Source organism: Entelurus aequoreus, linkage group LG18, assembly GCF_033978785.1.
Source record: "Entelurus aequoreus isolate RoL-2023_Sb linkage group LG18, RoL_Eaeq_v1.1, whole genome shotgun sequence".
Classification (NCBI taxonomy): Eukaryota; Metazoa; Chordata; class Actinopteri; order Syngnathiformes; family Syngnathidae; genus Entelurus; species Entelurus aequoreus.
In genome coordinates this window covers 33,799,676-33,815,187 of record NC_084748.1, presented here as the reverse complement: position 1 = coordinate 33,815,187, position 15,512 = coordinate 33,799,676, and the positions used below count along the sequence as shown (strand labels likewise).

General features: G+C 37.0%; 1 long non-coding RNA gene across 1 annotated transcript in view; it reads right to left on the bottom strand.

The window, feature by feature from the left end:
- The window catches only part of LOC133633581 (uncharacterized), a 129,065-nt gene extending 117,334 nt beyond the window's left edge, over positions 1–11,731 (bottom strand). Inside the window, exon 1 of the long non-coding RNA XR_009821790.1 lies at positions 11,568–11,731. This is a non-coding gene — a long non-coding RNA (uncharacterized LOC133633581). The remainder of the gene's footprint in view (positions 1–11,567) is intronic.
- Between the last annotated feature and the right edge of the window lie 3,781 nt (positions 11,732–15,512).

Genomic DNA, 15,512 nt, shown 5'->3' with positions numbered 1-15,512 from the left:
TATAGGCGGAATATAGCGACTCTCATTGTCTCTATTGTTAGCTGACTTTTGCTAACGTTTATATACGAGTTAAAATGGTTTTGGAGCAACATATGTTGCAATCCAAGCAATGTTATCATGGACGCCCCTCCTTATTTCAGCAAGACAATGCCAAGCCACGTGTTACAACAGCGTGGCTTCGTAGTAAAAGATTGCGGGTACTAGACTGGCCTGCCTGTAGTCTAGATCTATCGCCCATTGAAAATGTGTGGCGCAATATGAAGTGTAAAATACCACAACGGAGATGCCGGACTGTTGAACAACTTAAGCTGTACATCAAGCAAGAATGGGAAATAATTCCACCTGAAAAGCTTAAAAAATTGGTCTCCTCAGTTCCCAAACGTTTACTGAGTGTTGTTAAAAGGAAAGGCCATGTAACACAGTGGTAAAAATGCCCCGGTGCCAACTTTTTTGCAATGTGTTGCTGCCATTAAATTCTAAGTTAATGATTATTTGCACACAAAAAAAATAAGTTTCTCAGTTCGAACATTCAATATATTGTCTTTGCAGCTTATTCAATTAAATATAGTTTGAAAAGGATTTGCAAATAATTGTATTCTGTTTTTATTTTGTTTTGTAATTTCTTGGATGGATTATAGAAGTTTAGCACTCCATTGTTAGCTGACTTTTGCTAACGTTTATTTACGAGTTAGAATGCATAAAACCAGAAAAACACACGTGTTCTTGTCTCATATAGGGATTGTGTATAATAGGCAAAATTCCAATAAAAGTACAGGTTCCCCTTTATGGATTTCAACTTTTTGCAGGAACTAAAAAAAACCTGTTGTTTATATTTCCTATATATATATATATATATATATATATATATATATATATATATATATATATATATATATATATATATATATATATATATATATATATATATATGTATATATATACATATAAAGCAATGGATGATAAGAAAAGACGACCTATTGCTCATTCAAATAGACCCATCAACCCGTTCTTTATTTATTCTACTCAACATTGTGTGAATGCAAAAGTATCAGAAAACTATTTTAGAGTGCCTTAGACCAGTTGTACCCAATCACCGGTTTGTAAATAAGTCACATTAAATAATTTATAACCGACCACATTTTCTCCTACTTAACTTTCGCCAGTCCCACCAGACACACACATAAGTTTGTTCATTGATGTATTATAAAACTCCTAATAGGAAGTCGCCATTTGCTATATTTGTTACATCTTTGTTACATGGGAAAATGCTCATGAATAAACATATCACATGTAAAGGTGCCAAATCGTAGCCAAAAGCTAGGGGGAGCTCCACTAACCACGTTAAACCCAGATTCCGAACTAACAAAGGTCTTAACTCATTCTCTTTCTATGCCACATCAATGTGGAATGCGCTCCCAACAGGTATAAAAGAAAGAGCATCTCTATCCTCCTTCAAAACCGCAATAAAAGTTCACCTCCAGGCAGCTACAACCCTTAACTAACACCCTCCCCGGATTGCTAATAATCAAATGCTAATAATCAAATGTAAACAATCAAATGCAGATACTTTTTCCTATGCCTTCTGATCTCTCTCTCTCTCTCTCTCTCTCTCTCTCTCTCTCTCTCTCTCTCTCTCTCTCTCTCTCTCTCTCTCTCTCTCTCTCTCTCTCTCTCTCTCTCTCTCTCTCTCTCTCTCTCTCTCTCTCTCTCCACTACTTGCTGTCCATATCCTACACCCCCCCCCCCCGACCCCCCTCCACACCCCTGATTGTAAATAATGTAAATAATTCAATGTGATTATCTTATGTGATGACTGTATTATGATGATAGTATATCTGATAGTATATATCTGTATCATGAATCAATTTAAGTGGACCCCGACTTAAACAAGTTGAAAAACTTATTCGGGTGTTACCATTTGGTGGTCAATTGTACGGAATATGTACTTCACTGTGCAACCTACTAATAAAAGTCTCAATCAATCAATCAAGGTTCCGTCTGCAGTCCGCAGCAGGTTGATGACCAAAGATCAGGGCAGATCAGGAACAAAGTGACCATAGTAGGTGAAGTGCATAAGGCAGATGGAGAAGTGCTAAATTGTTGCATATAATAATTGTGCTAAAGGGAAAAAATACACATCTCCTTTGGCCTGGTAAGTTAAAGTGCTGGTATTATTACACATCGTCCTATTACATAAGTAGTTAGCGATACCAGATGTATTTACGCATGGGAAATTGGACCAAAAAAGCTAACAGTGTATTTATGTATGAAATATTGCACAAAATATGAATACATAACTTTTAGAATGGAAATAGTAATCCATAAAAATCTATTGGAACTAATGTCAAGTATTTCTAGCTTTCTTATCCTACTCTTGTCCTTAAATGTGATGTATCACCGATAACCCATCAGATACTAAAGCCAAGAAAAAGCCCACTACTTGCAAAAATGAGCAAACAACAAGTCTGTGGAGAGCTTTGTTGCAAAGGGAAAAGTCCAGGGGCTCCCACTAATTGAATGTTATGGTTAGTTTTTTCATATATTAATTTTTCATGCAATTATTTGCTATATTTATCTGCCACACGTGGAAGGCCGGTCCGTGAAAATAATGTCTACATTAAACCGGTCCATCCATCCATCCATCCATCCATTTAAACCGGTCCCTGATGCAAAAAAAAAAGGTTGTGGACCCCTGCCTTAGACTTTAAAGTTGTAATAGCAATGCCTCACCAGAAGGGGGAGGCAAATGGCAAACTAATGGACTCCTCCGACTTGCTCGTCTGTTCTGAAGCAGGCTGCAGGATTTAAAAACTGGTGTCCGAGCTTTTTCCACCAAGCTATATTGCTTTTATATGTTATACATTTCTTGAATTTGTAAAATAAATAATGCATATTTAAAGGCAGTTCTTATTCCTATTCTGTGTGTGCCGTGGGCCTACAAAGAACGAGGGGCGTACTTTGGACACCCCCCAAAACAACAACAGTGAGCAGACTAGTTTAATTAGTGATAATGTGGTTATTGTAGTGATCATTTGCAATGTTGTTATTGTTTATTGGAAAACCAAGAGACTCTTCCTTCTTCTTACATCATCTCGCCATGTTTCAACTTGGCTTCCCTCTGTGAGCTCCTCATCAGGACAAAGTACACATTCATTTAACTGTATGTGGGTGTGTGTGTGTGTGTGTGTGTGTATGTGTGTGTGCTCCGGGTTAAGTTCCCATGGCAACGGAAGTGTCTCGCTGTGTTCCCCCGGCCTGGTGTGTTTGTGTGTCTGGACAATTATCCCGGGGGGCCGTTATCGCCTCTCAGAGAGGTTTACATTATCGCCCTGGCAGCCTGGTGGTCGTCAGTCAGGTGAGCGACCTTGGCTGGTTACATCACACACACACGCACACACACACACTCTTGTATTTGTTACCTTCTTGAGACCTGCAAAAACTGCCTCCCTTTCTAGATGTATAAAGTATTGTATTTACAACATGAATAAAATATACATACTATGTAAAGGAAAAAGGTCACAATTTCACAAGAAAAACTTAGAATTTTGGCAGTATTACAATAAGTCACAATTTGACTCAACGCAAGTCAAAATTTTACAAGAAAAACTGAACATTTGTGCAATATTATGATAAAAGTTGGAATTTTACTCAACAACAGTCGCGATTTTACAAGAAAAGCTTAAAATGTTGGCAATTTTATGAAAAGAGTCGTAATTTTACTCGACAAAAGTCACAATTTTACAAGAAAACTTTAACATTTTTGTTATGATCCGTTGCCCGGATCTTGTTTTTGTCGTTTAGTTTTGACTATATACATACTATGCAAATATAAAAAAGCTTGTTGTGAAAAATGAGTTGGAATTTCACAAGAAAAAGGTCACAATTTCACAAGAAAACTTAGAATTTTGGCAGTATTACAATAAGTCACAATTTGACACAACGCAAGTCAAAATTTTACAAGAAAAACTGAACATTTGTGCAATATTATGATAAAAGTTGGAATTTTACTCAACAACAGTCGCAATTTTACAAGAAAAGCTTAAAATGTTGGCAATTTTATGAAAAGAGTCGTAATTTTACTCGACAAAAGTCACAATTTTATAAGAAAACTTTAACATTTTTGTTATGATCCGTTGCCCGGATCTTCTTTTTGTCGTTTAGTTTTGACTATATACATACTATGCAAATATAAAAAAGCGTGTTGTGAAAAATGAGTTTGAATTTCACAAGAAAAAGGTCACAATTTCACAAGAAAACTTAGAATTTTGGCAGTATTACAATAAGTCACAATTTGACTCAACGCAAGTCAAAATTTTACAAGAAAAACTGAACATTTGTGCAATATTATGATAAAAGTTGGAATTTTACTCAACAACAGTCGCAATTTTACAAGAAAAGCTTAAAATGTTGGCAATTTTATGAAAAGAGTCGTAATTTTACTCGACAAAAGTCACAATTTTATAAGAAAACTTTAACATTTTTGTTATGATCCGTTGCCCGGATCTTGTTTTTGTCGTTTAGTTTTGACTATATACATACTATGCAAATATAAAAAAGCTTGTTGTGAAAAATGAGTTGGAATTTCACAAGAAAAAGGTCACAATTTCACAAGAAAACTTAGAATTTTGGCAGTATTATAATAAGTCACAATTTGACTCAATGCAAGTCAAAATTTTACAAGAAAAACTGAACATTTGTGCAATATTATGATAAAAGTTGGAATTTTACTCAACAACAGTCGCAATTTTACAAGAAAAGCTTAAAATGTTGGCAATTTTATGAAAAGAGTCGTAATTTTACTCGACAAAAGTCACAATTTTATAAGAAAACTTTAACATTTTTGTTATGATCCGTTGCCCGGATCTTGTTTTTGTCGTTTAGTTTTGACTATATACATACTATGCAAATATAAAAAAGCTTGTTGTGAAAAATGAGTTGGAATTTCACAAGAAAAAGGTCACAATTTCACAAGAAAACTTAGAATTTTGGCAGTATTACAATAAGTCACAATTTGACTCAACGCAAGTCAAAATTTTACAAGAAAAACTGAACATTTGTGCAATATTATGATAAAAGTTGGAATTTTACTCAACAACAGTCGCAATTTTACAAGAAAAGCTTAAAATGTTGGCAATTTTATGAAAAGAGTCGTAATTTTACTCGACAAAAGTCACAATTTTATAAGAAAACTTAAACATTTTTGTTATGATCCGTTGCCCGGATCTTGTTTTTGTCGTTTAGTTTTGACTATATACATACTATGCAAATATAAAAAAAGCCTGTTGTGAAAAATGAGTTGGAATTTCACAAGAAAAAGGTCACAATTTCACAAGAAAACTTAGAATTTTGGCAGTATTATAATAAGTCACAATTTGACTCAATGCAAGTCAAAATTTTACAAGAAAAACTGAACATTTGTGCAATATTATGATAAAAGTTGGAATTTTACTCAACAACAGTCGCAATTTTAGAAGAAAAGCTTAAAATGTTGGCAATTTTATGAAAAGAGTCGTAATTTTACTCGACAAAAGTCACAATTTTACAAGAAAACTTTAACATTTTTGTTATGATCCGTTGCCCGGATCTTGTTTTTGTCGTTTAGTTTTGACTATATACATACTATGCAAATATAAAAAAGCTTGTTGTGAAAAATGAGTTGGAATTTCACAAGAAAAAGGTCACAATTTCACAAGAAAACTTAGAATTTTGGCAGTATTACAATAAGTCACAATTTGACTCAACGCAAGTCAAAATTTTACAAGAAAAACTGAACATTTGTGCAATATTATGATAAAAGGTGGAATTTTACTCAACAGTCGCAATTTTACAAGAAAAGCTTAAAATGTTGGCAATTTTATGAAAAGAGTTGTAATTTTACTCGACAAAAGTCACAATTTTATAAGAAAACTTTAAAATTTTTGTTATGATCCGTTGCCCGGATCTTGTTTTTGTCGTTTAGTTTTGACTATATACATACTATGCAAATATAAAAAAGCTTGTTGTGAAAAATGAGTTGGAATTTCACAAGAAAAAGGTCACAATTTCACAAGAAAACTTAGAATTTTGGCAGTATTACAATAAGTCACAATTTGACTCAACGCAAGTCAAAATTTTACAAGAAAAACTGAACATTTGTGCAATATTATGATAAAAGTTGGAATTTTACTCAACAACAGTCGCAATTTTACAAGAAAAGCTTAAAATGTTGGCAATTTTATGAAAAGAGTCGTAATTTTACTCGACAAAAGTCACAATTTTATAAGAAAACTTTAACATTTTTGTTATGATCCGTTGCCCGGATCTTGTTTTTGTCGTTTAGTTTTGACTATATACATACTATGCAAATATAAAAAAAGCCTGTTGTGAAAAATGAGTTGGAATTTCACAAGAAAAAGGTCACAATTTCACAAGAAAACTTAGAATTTTGGCAGTATTATAATAAGTCACAATTTGACTCAATGCAAGTCAAAATTTTACAAGAAAAACTGAACATTTGTGCAATATTATGATAAAAGTTGGAATTTTACTCAACAACAGTCGCAATTTTAGAAGAAAAGCTTAAAATGTTGGCAATTTTATGAAAAGAGTCGTAATTTTACTCGACAAAAGTCACAATTTTACAAGAAAACTTTAACATTTTTGTTATGATCCGTTGCCCGGATCTTGTTTTTGTCGTTTAGTTTTGACTATATACATACTATGCAAATATAAAAAAGCTTGTTGTGAAAAATGAGTTGGAATTTCACAAGAAAAAGGTCACAATTTCACAAGAAAACTTAGAATTTTGGCAGTATTACAATAAGTCACAATTTGACTCAACGCAAGTCAAAATTTTACAAGAAAAACTGAACATTTGTGCAATATTATGATAAAAGGTGGAATTTTACTCAACAGTCGCAATTTTACAAGAAAAGCTTAAAATGTTGGCAATTTTATGAAAAGAGTTGTAATTTTACTCGACAAAAGTCACAATTTTATAAGAAAACTTTAAAATTTTTGTTATGATCCGTTGCCCGGATCTTGTTTTTGTCGTTTAGTTTTGACTATATACATACTATGCAAATATAAAAAAGCTTGTTGTGAAAAATGAGTTGGAATTTCACAAGAAAAAGGTCACAATTTCACAAGAAAACTTAGAATTTTGGCAGTATTACAATAAGTCACAATTTGACTCAACGCAAGTCAAAATTTTACAAGAAAAACTGAACATTTGTGCAATATTATGATAAAAGTTGGAATTTTACTCAACAACAGTCGCAATTTTACAAGAAAAGCTTAAAATGTTGGCAATTTTATGAAAAGAGTCGTAATTTTACTCGACAAAAGTCACAATTTTATAAGAAAACTTTAACATTTTTGTTATGATCCGTTGCCCGGATCTTGTTTTTGTCGTTTAGTTTTGACTACCTTGGTTTGTGTTTCCAGTTACCATGGGTGCTGATTGATTGCAGCTGCCTCTGATTAATGTCTGGGATGCTCACCTGCTGCCAGGCACTAATCAGAGTGCTATTTATTCACGTTGCTCGCCACACACTGTCTGGCTTTGTAGTTTGCTACAAGCAACAGTTAACGACAATTGGATTTTTGATTCCTGCTTTTGTATGCTAGCTCCCACGCTAGCCACCTTAGCTTTGCCACCCATGCTATTGGCACGCTTTTGTGTTTTCTGTTTGTTCCTGTATGATTTATTCCAATAATTTTTACACACACGTGTTATTACATATGTTGGCCAGAGGGGGAGCACTTAAATTTTTTTTACACACACTTGTTATTTCATATGTTGACCAGACCCACACACAGTCAATTTGAAAAATCCCACCTTTTTTGGACCACCCTAATTTTGAAACTTTTCACCACCAGGGGTGCAAATGAGACATTCTATTAGATGCAATGGTTTTCCGTATTGGGACCATGATTTATGTCCTAACTTGTTCACTGGTCCTCATATGGAAGGTACTTTTCCTTGTTGATGTCACAAGAAGGGTAGAAAAACAAGAACACACACGCACACACATTCTTGTATCTTTCCATTCTTGAGACCTCCGAAAACTGCCTCCCTCTTTAGGACCACCCTTTCTAGATATATAAAGATTTGTATTTACAACATTCATAATATATACATACTATACAAATATAAAAAAGATTGTTGTGTAAAATGAGTTGGAATTTCACAAGAAAAAGGTCACAATTTCACAAGAAAAACTTAAAATTTTGGCAGTATTATAGTAAAAATCGCAATTTTACTCAACGCAAGTCAAAATTTTACAAGAAAAACTGAACATTTGTGCAATATTATGATTAAAAAAATTGGAATTTTACTCAGTCACAATTTTACAAGAAAAGCTTAAAATGTTGGCAATTTTATGAAAAGAGTCGTAATTTTACACGACAAAAGTCACAATTTTATAAGAAAACTAGCATTTTGGCAATATTGTAATAATAATTGGAATTTTACTTGGCAAAATTATGACAAAAGTCGTAATTTTTCTCAAAAAATGTCACTATTTTACAAGAACAACAAAAAAATTTACAATATTGTGATAAAAGTGATAACATTTTATATGATAAATGTTACCATTTTGCATTGAAAAGTAATAATTTTACATAAAAAAAGTAATAATTTTACGAGAAAATATTGTAATTTTACAGAAACTGAAAGATTCTGAGAAATTGTTCCCAATTTTATAAGAAAAAAGTCGACAATTGTGAGACAAAAACATAATTTTTGGTTTGTAATTGTTTTTTAATCTTTATTATTTACTTCAAGTTATTACAGTATAGCTCTATTTACATATTTATGTATTTATTTTAATTAATTTTGGCCAAGGGGGGTGCATTTCAATTTCTTACACACACTTGTTATTACATATGTTGGCCAGAGGGGGAGCACTTCAAAATTTTTACACACACTTTGTTATTTTATATGTTGACCAGAGGGGGGCAATTTTAAAACCCACACACAATGAAAAATCCCTTCTTTTTGGGACCACCCTAGTTTTGAAAGATTTCACCACCAGGGGTGCAAATGAGACATTCTCTATTAGATGCAATGGTTTTCCGTATTGGGACCATGATTTATGTCCTAACTTGTTCACCGGTCCTCATATGGAAGGTACTTTTCCTTGTTGATGTCTCAAGAAGGGTAGAAATACAAATATAAATACACACGTGTACATGTTACCTTCTTGAGACCTCCGAAAAATGCCTACCTCTTTAGAACCACCCTTTCTAGATATATAAAAGATTTGTATTTACAACATTAATAATATATACAAACTCTGTAAATATAAAAAAGCTTGTTGTGAAAAATGAGTTGGAATTTCCCAAGAAAAAGGTCACAATTTCACAAGAAAAACTTAGAATTTTGGCAGTATTATAATAAGTCGTAATTTTACTCAACGCAAGTCAAAATTTTACAAGAAAAACTGAACATTTGTGTAATATTACGATAAAAGTTGGAATTTTACTAAACAGTCGCACTTTTACAAGAAACGCTTAAAATGTTGGCAATTTTATGAAAAGAGTCGTAATTTTACTCGACAAAAGTCAGAATTTTATAAGAAAACTAACATTTTGGCAATTTTATAATAATTGGAATTTTACTTGGCAAAATTATGACAAAAGTCATAATTTTACTCAAAAAATGTCACTATTTTACAAGAACAAAAAAATTGGCAAAATTGTGATAAAAGTGATAACATTTTATATGATAAATGTCACCATTTTGCACTAAAGGTAATCATTTTACATAAAAAGTAATAATTGTACGAGAAAATATTGCAATATTACAGAAACAGAAAGAATATGAGAAATATGAAAAAAAATAATTTAAAAAGTCAATACACTGTGAGGAAAAAAACAGCTTTTAGTTCATTTTTGTTTTGTTTGTAATTGGTTTTTAATCTTTATTATTTACTTCAAGTTATTACAGTATGTCTCTATATACATATTTATTTTATTTGTTTTAATTAATTTTGGCCAAAGGGGGCGCATTTTAATTTCTTACACACACTTGTTATTACATATGTTAGCCAGAGGGGGAGCATCTTTAAAACCGACACACGGTCAATTTGAAAAATCCCTCCTTTTTGGGACCACCCTAATTTTGATAGATGTCACCACCAGGGATGCAAATGAGACATTCTCTATTAGATGCAATTGTTTTCCATATTGGGTCCATGATTTATGTCCTAACTTGTTCACCGGTCCTCATACGAAAGGTACTTTTCCTTGTTGATGTCATGTCTGTGATTATGTTTTGTTTAAGTTATGTCCTGTTTGGTTTTTGGACTCTTTTAAGTTCCTGTTTGGTCACCATAGCAACCCATTAGTTCCTCCTGTTTCACGTTTGCACTCACGCACCTGTTGCTAATCATGTTTACGACTATTTAAGCCGATAGTTGCCAGGAAGTCAGCCTGGCGACACTAACTCTGATAACTCTGTTACCGCTGTTATCCTTTGCTGCTCCACGCCGCCAAGTGCCGCCTGTAGCTGCTCCACGCCGCCAAGCGCCGCCCGTAGAAGCTCCATGCCGCCAGGCGCCACCCATAGCAGCTCCACGCCGCCCGTAGCAGCTCCACGCAGCCAGGACTCAAGCCAGGACCCACGCCAAGACCAACCAAGCCAAGACCCAAGCCAAGACCACCCAAGCCAATACCCAAGCCAAGACCCACCACGCCAAGCTTCGCCGCCTGCTTCGTCTACTGCACTCGCGCCTGCTTCGTCTGCTGCACCCGCGCCTGCTTCATCTGCTGCTTCCACGCCTGCCACGACGACGACGTGTGCAGCTTCCACGCCTGCCACGACGACGACAACGCGCCCGCCTCCTAGTCGGCCACGGATGTGGCCATTCCCGGGTTGTCCGCCACGCCAAGTGCGCCCACCTCCTTGTCGGCCACGGATGTGGCTGTTCCCTGGGCGTCCGCCACGCCAAGTGTGCCGACCTCCTCGTCGGCCACGGATGTGGCCGTTCTCAGGTCGCCTACCTTGTCAGGTGCAACGGTGTTCTACGCGTCGCCACCACCTGACTCTGCCCCGGTGGATTCGGGGACACTTGGTCTGGCGACCCACCGCCATGTCCCCCTCCCGCCCTGCCATGACTCCCGATCCTGCCTTGTTTTTTGTTTTGGACATCTAGTATCTGTCCTTAAGGGGGGGGGGGACTCTGTCATGTCTTTGATCATGTTTTGTTTAAGTTATGTCCTGCTAGGTTTTTGGACTCTTTTTAGTTCCTGTTTGGTCACCATAGCAACCCATTAGTTCCACCTGTTTCACTTTTGCACTCACACACCTGTTGCTAATCATGTTCACGACTATTTAAGCCGATAGTTGCCAGGAAGTCAGCCTGGCGACACTAACTCTGATAACTCTGTTACCGCTGTTATCCTTTGCTACCCGATGATACCATAGTTCATGCTTCATGCCATGCCACAGTAAGTGTTTTTGTTTCATGTTCATAGTTTCTGCCCAAGTGCTAGTTTTTGTTTTCTTAGTCAAGTTTTTGTCTCCGCCTTGTGCGCGCCTTTTGTTTGCTCTTTTTTGAGTAAATAATTAAACATGTATCTACCTTCATCCGATGTCCAGTCAAGTTCGTTTGCATTCCGGGAAAGCAACTCACGCAGGAAACTGCGCCATAGTCCACGTCGTGACAGTTGATGTCTCAAGAAGGGTAGCAATACAAGAACACACACACACACACACACACACACACACACACACACACACACACACACACACACACACACACACACACTTGAGAAGATGGTGGATCAAGTGAGGCCAGCTAAGAGGGGAACCAGCGGACAGTGAGATAGAAGGGGATTAGACGTGAGCGATAATAGACAATACTGTCAACAAACACGTGATTTATGCAAAAGGCTGATTGCTTGTTCCCCAGCGTTCAGGATGTGGAAGAAATGTTGCACTCAAAGTTCACTGCTGATGAACAGGAAGTGCAGTTTATGATTTTTGCGTTCAGCCGTGCATGAACGACTGATCAGATAACAACAGTATGTAGGACACATTTAAAGGAAGTGAAAATGGAAGACCGGTTTTATATAGGAAGTTTTGTTCAGAAGGTATAGTGACGATGTAAACGATATCAATTTGATCGACGATAGAGCTTTTAATACTATGGTCGTATCGTGATAATGCATGTTGATGATGTAATAACTCAACTTCGAGTTCAGAGTTCGGGTTTTGTCAGAGATAAAGTTAAAAGTTAAAGTCCCAACTATAGTCACACACACACTCTGTGTGGTGAAATTACCCTCTGCATTTGACCTATGCCCATATTCACCCCCTGGTAGTTGAGGGGAGCAGTGAGCAGCAGCGGTGGCCGCGCTCGGAAATTATTTTGGTGATTTAACCCCCAATTCCAACCCTTGATGCTGAGTGCCAAGCAGTGAAGTGAAGTGAATTATATTTATATAGCGCTTTTCTCTAGTGACTCAAAGCACTTTTACATAGTGAAACCCAATATCTAAGTTACATTTAAACCGGTGTGGGTGGCACTGGGAGCAGGTGGGTAAAGTGTCTTGCCCAAGGACACAACGGCAGTGACAAGGATGGTGGAAGCGGGGATCGAACCTGGAACCCTCAAGTTGCTGGCACGGCCACTCTACCAACCGAGCTATACCGCCCCAGGGTTAATGGGTTTGAACTCACGACCTTCCAGTCTCAGGGCGGACACTCTAACCACAAGGCCACTGAGCAGGTCTAAGACACTTTCATAGCCTACACATGTTTTGAGCCCATTGGGGATGTCTCCAAACCCCACTTTCTCCAAGGACAAAGAGAGCTGTGACATTGGATTGTCACTAATTGATGTTGTATTTGTGTTTTGACCAAAAGGTTAGTCTCCAAATGGGTTTATTTTATGATTGATGTTGTTAACTCACAAACTTTTCAAATTTTCTTGTAAACAGACAATATTTTCTGTATATTAGATGGCCACGACTATAAGAACAGCTGATAGGCAAGAAGTCACAGTGGGCAGGTGACGCTTCTGAAGAAGACTGCAGATGACAGTCGAAACGTGTCAGGTAAAAAAAAAAAAAATCCATCTAATATACCGACAATATTGTCTGATTAAAAGAACATTGAAAATTATATGAATAAGGATACATAATGAACCTTTTTGAGCAAAGCAGCTGTTAAATCATGCCTTTCTTCACCAAAACATTCCTGTTCACAATCATATAGTTGGCATTCACCCATATTCTTGTCTTTACCCCTCCCAGGAGACAGGATGTTTCCTCCTTCCCCTCTCATTCCCCAAAAGTTATGAAATTCTGAAAGAGTTCTCGCACTCGCTCTCTCTCTCTCTCTCGCTCTTTCTTCTTCCCTTCTGTAGCAGCGTAAAACCTTTCTCCTTTGTAAATAAATATTTGAAAATACCACTAGTTTTCTCTTAGACTAGGGTTGTACGGTGCACTGGTACTAATAAAGTACTGCGGTATGAATGAATTAAAAATAGTAATATACTGCCTCTGACAAACACAGGTATTTTTTTTTCTCTTCGGACATAACGTTGCGCCATCGTCCCGTCGTGACATTGCTTGTTTTATGAGAAGAGAAGCATGTTTCACAAAGCACACACACGCAGAAACAGTGTGTAGATAGAAAAAGGAAAATGGACGCATTTTGGCTTAAAAACTAACAATAAAGGTTAAGTTATAACACTGAACACAGAAGTGATTTAAAACATTGCTAACTAGCTAGCGGCTAATGTCCATCTGCAGTGTTTTAGCTACTTTTAAATCACTAATCATTGCCTTCACGGCGGAAAATAAAGTACGTTTCTCAAGTATCATCCCTGCAGGACGAGGAATAGCTATACATGCTTCACTACACACCGTAGGATACAATAGCTAACAAATGCCATGGGTGGATCTCCACAGACATCGATTGTAACAATACCAGGAACAAGAGCCCCTATATAGTGGATACTACAATGTTTACATCAATATTTTTTCTTAAAGGCCTACTGAAACCCACTACTACCAACCACGCAGTCTGATAGTTTATATATCAATGATGAAATCTTAACATTGCAACACATGCCAATACGGCCGGGTTAACTTATAAAGTGCTATTTTAAATTTCCCGCTAAACTTCCGGTTCAAAACGCCTTTGGAGGATGACGTATGCGCATGACGTCGAGAGATCCACGGAAGTGTTTGGACCATATTGGACACAATACACAGAGCTCTGTTTTCTTCGACAAAATTCCACGGTATTCTGGACATCTGTGTTGGTGAATCTTTTGCAATTTGTTTAATGAACAATGGAGGCTGCTAAGAAGAACGTTGTAGGTGGGATCGGTGTATGCGGCTGGCTGTAGCAACACAACAAGGAGGACTTTGACTTGGATAGCAGACGCGCTAGCGGCGAACTCACCTTGACTTCCTACGTCTCCGGGCCGCCGACCGCATCGTCAAACGCTGGAACGCAGGTGAGCACGGGTGTTGATGAGCTGAGGAGGGCTGGCTGGCGTAGGTGGAGCGCTAATGTTTTTATCATAGCTCTGACGAGGTCCCGTTGTTAAGTTAGCGTCGTTAGCAACAGCATTGCTAGGCTTCGACAGGCGTCGAATACACATTAACCGTGTATTTACATGTCCAGTGTTTGGTTCGGTGTCTCCTGATAGTAGTATTGTTGATCTTCTGTCTATCCTTCCAGTCAGGGATTTATTTATTTTGTTTCTATCTGCATTTGAGACAGATGCTATCACGTTAGCTCATGCTAAGAGCTTCGTCAATGATGGGTGAAGTCCTTCGTCGCGCCGCCGATCGCTGGAACGCAGGTGAGCACGGCTGTTAATGTAACCGTGTAGTTACATGTACATGGTTTAATAGTATTGTTGATCTTCTGTCTATCCTTCCAGTCAGGGGTTTATTTCTTTTGTTTCTATCTGCATTTGAGAACGATGCTATCACGTTAGCTCAGTAGCTAAGTGTGTCACCGATGTATTGTCGTGGAGATAAAAGTCACTCTGAATGTCCATTTCGCTTGCTCGACTCTCATTTTCTAGAGGATATAGTATCCGAGGTGGTTTAAAATACAAATCCGTGATCCACAATAGAAAAAGGAGAGTGTGGAATCCAATGAGCCAGCTTGTACCTAAGTTACGGTCAGAGCGAAAAAAGATACGTCCGGCACTGCCTCTAGTTCTTCACTCTAACGTGCCTCATCCACAAATCGTTCATCCTCGCTCAAATTAATGGGGTAATCGTCACTTTCTCGCTCCTAATATCTCTCGCTCCATTGTAAACAATGGGGAATTGTGAGCAGCACTACCGCTTGTGACGTCACGCTACTTCCGGTAGGGGCAAGGTTTTTTTGTATCAGCGGGCAAAAGTTGCGAACTTTATCGTCGATTTTCTCTACTAAATCCTTTCAGCAAAAATATGGCAATATCGCGAAATGATCAAGTATGACACATAGAATGGATCTGTTATTCCCGTTTAAATAAAAAAAAATTCATTTCAGTAGGCCTTTAAACCAAAAT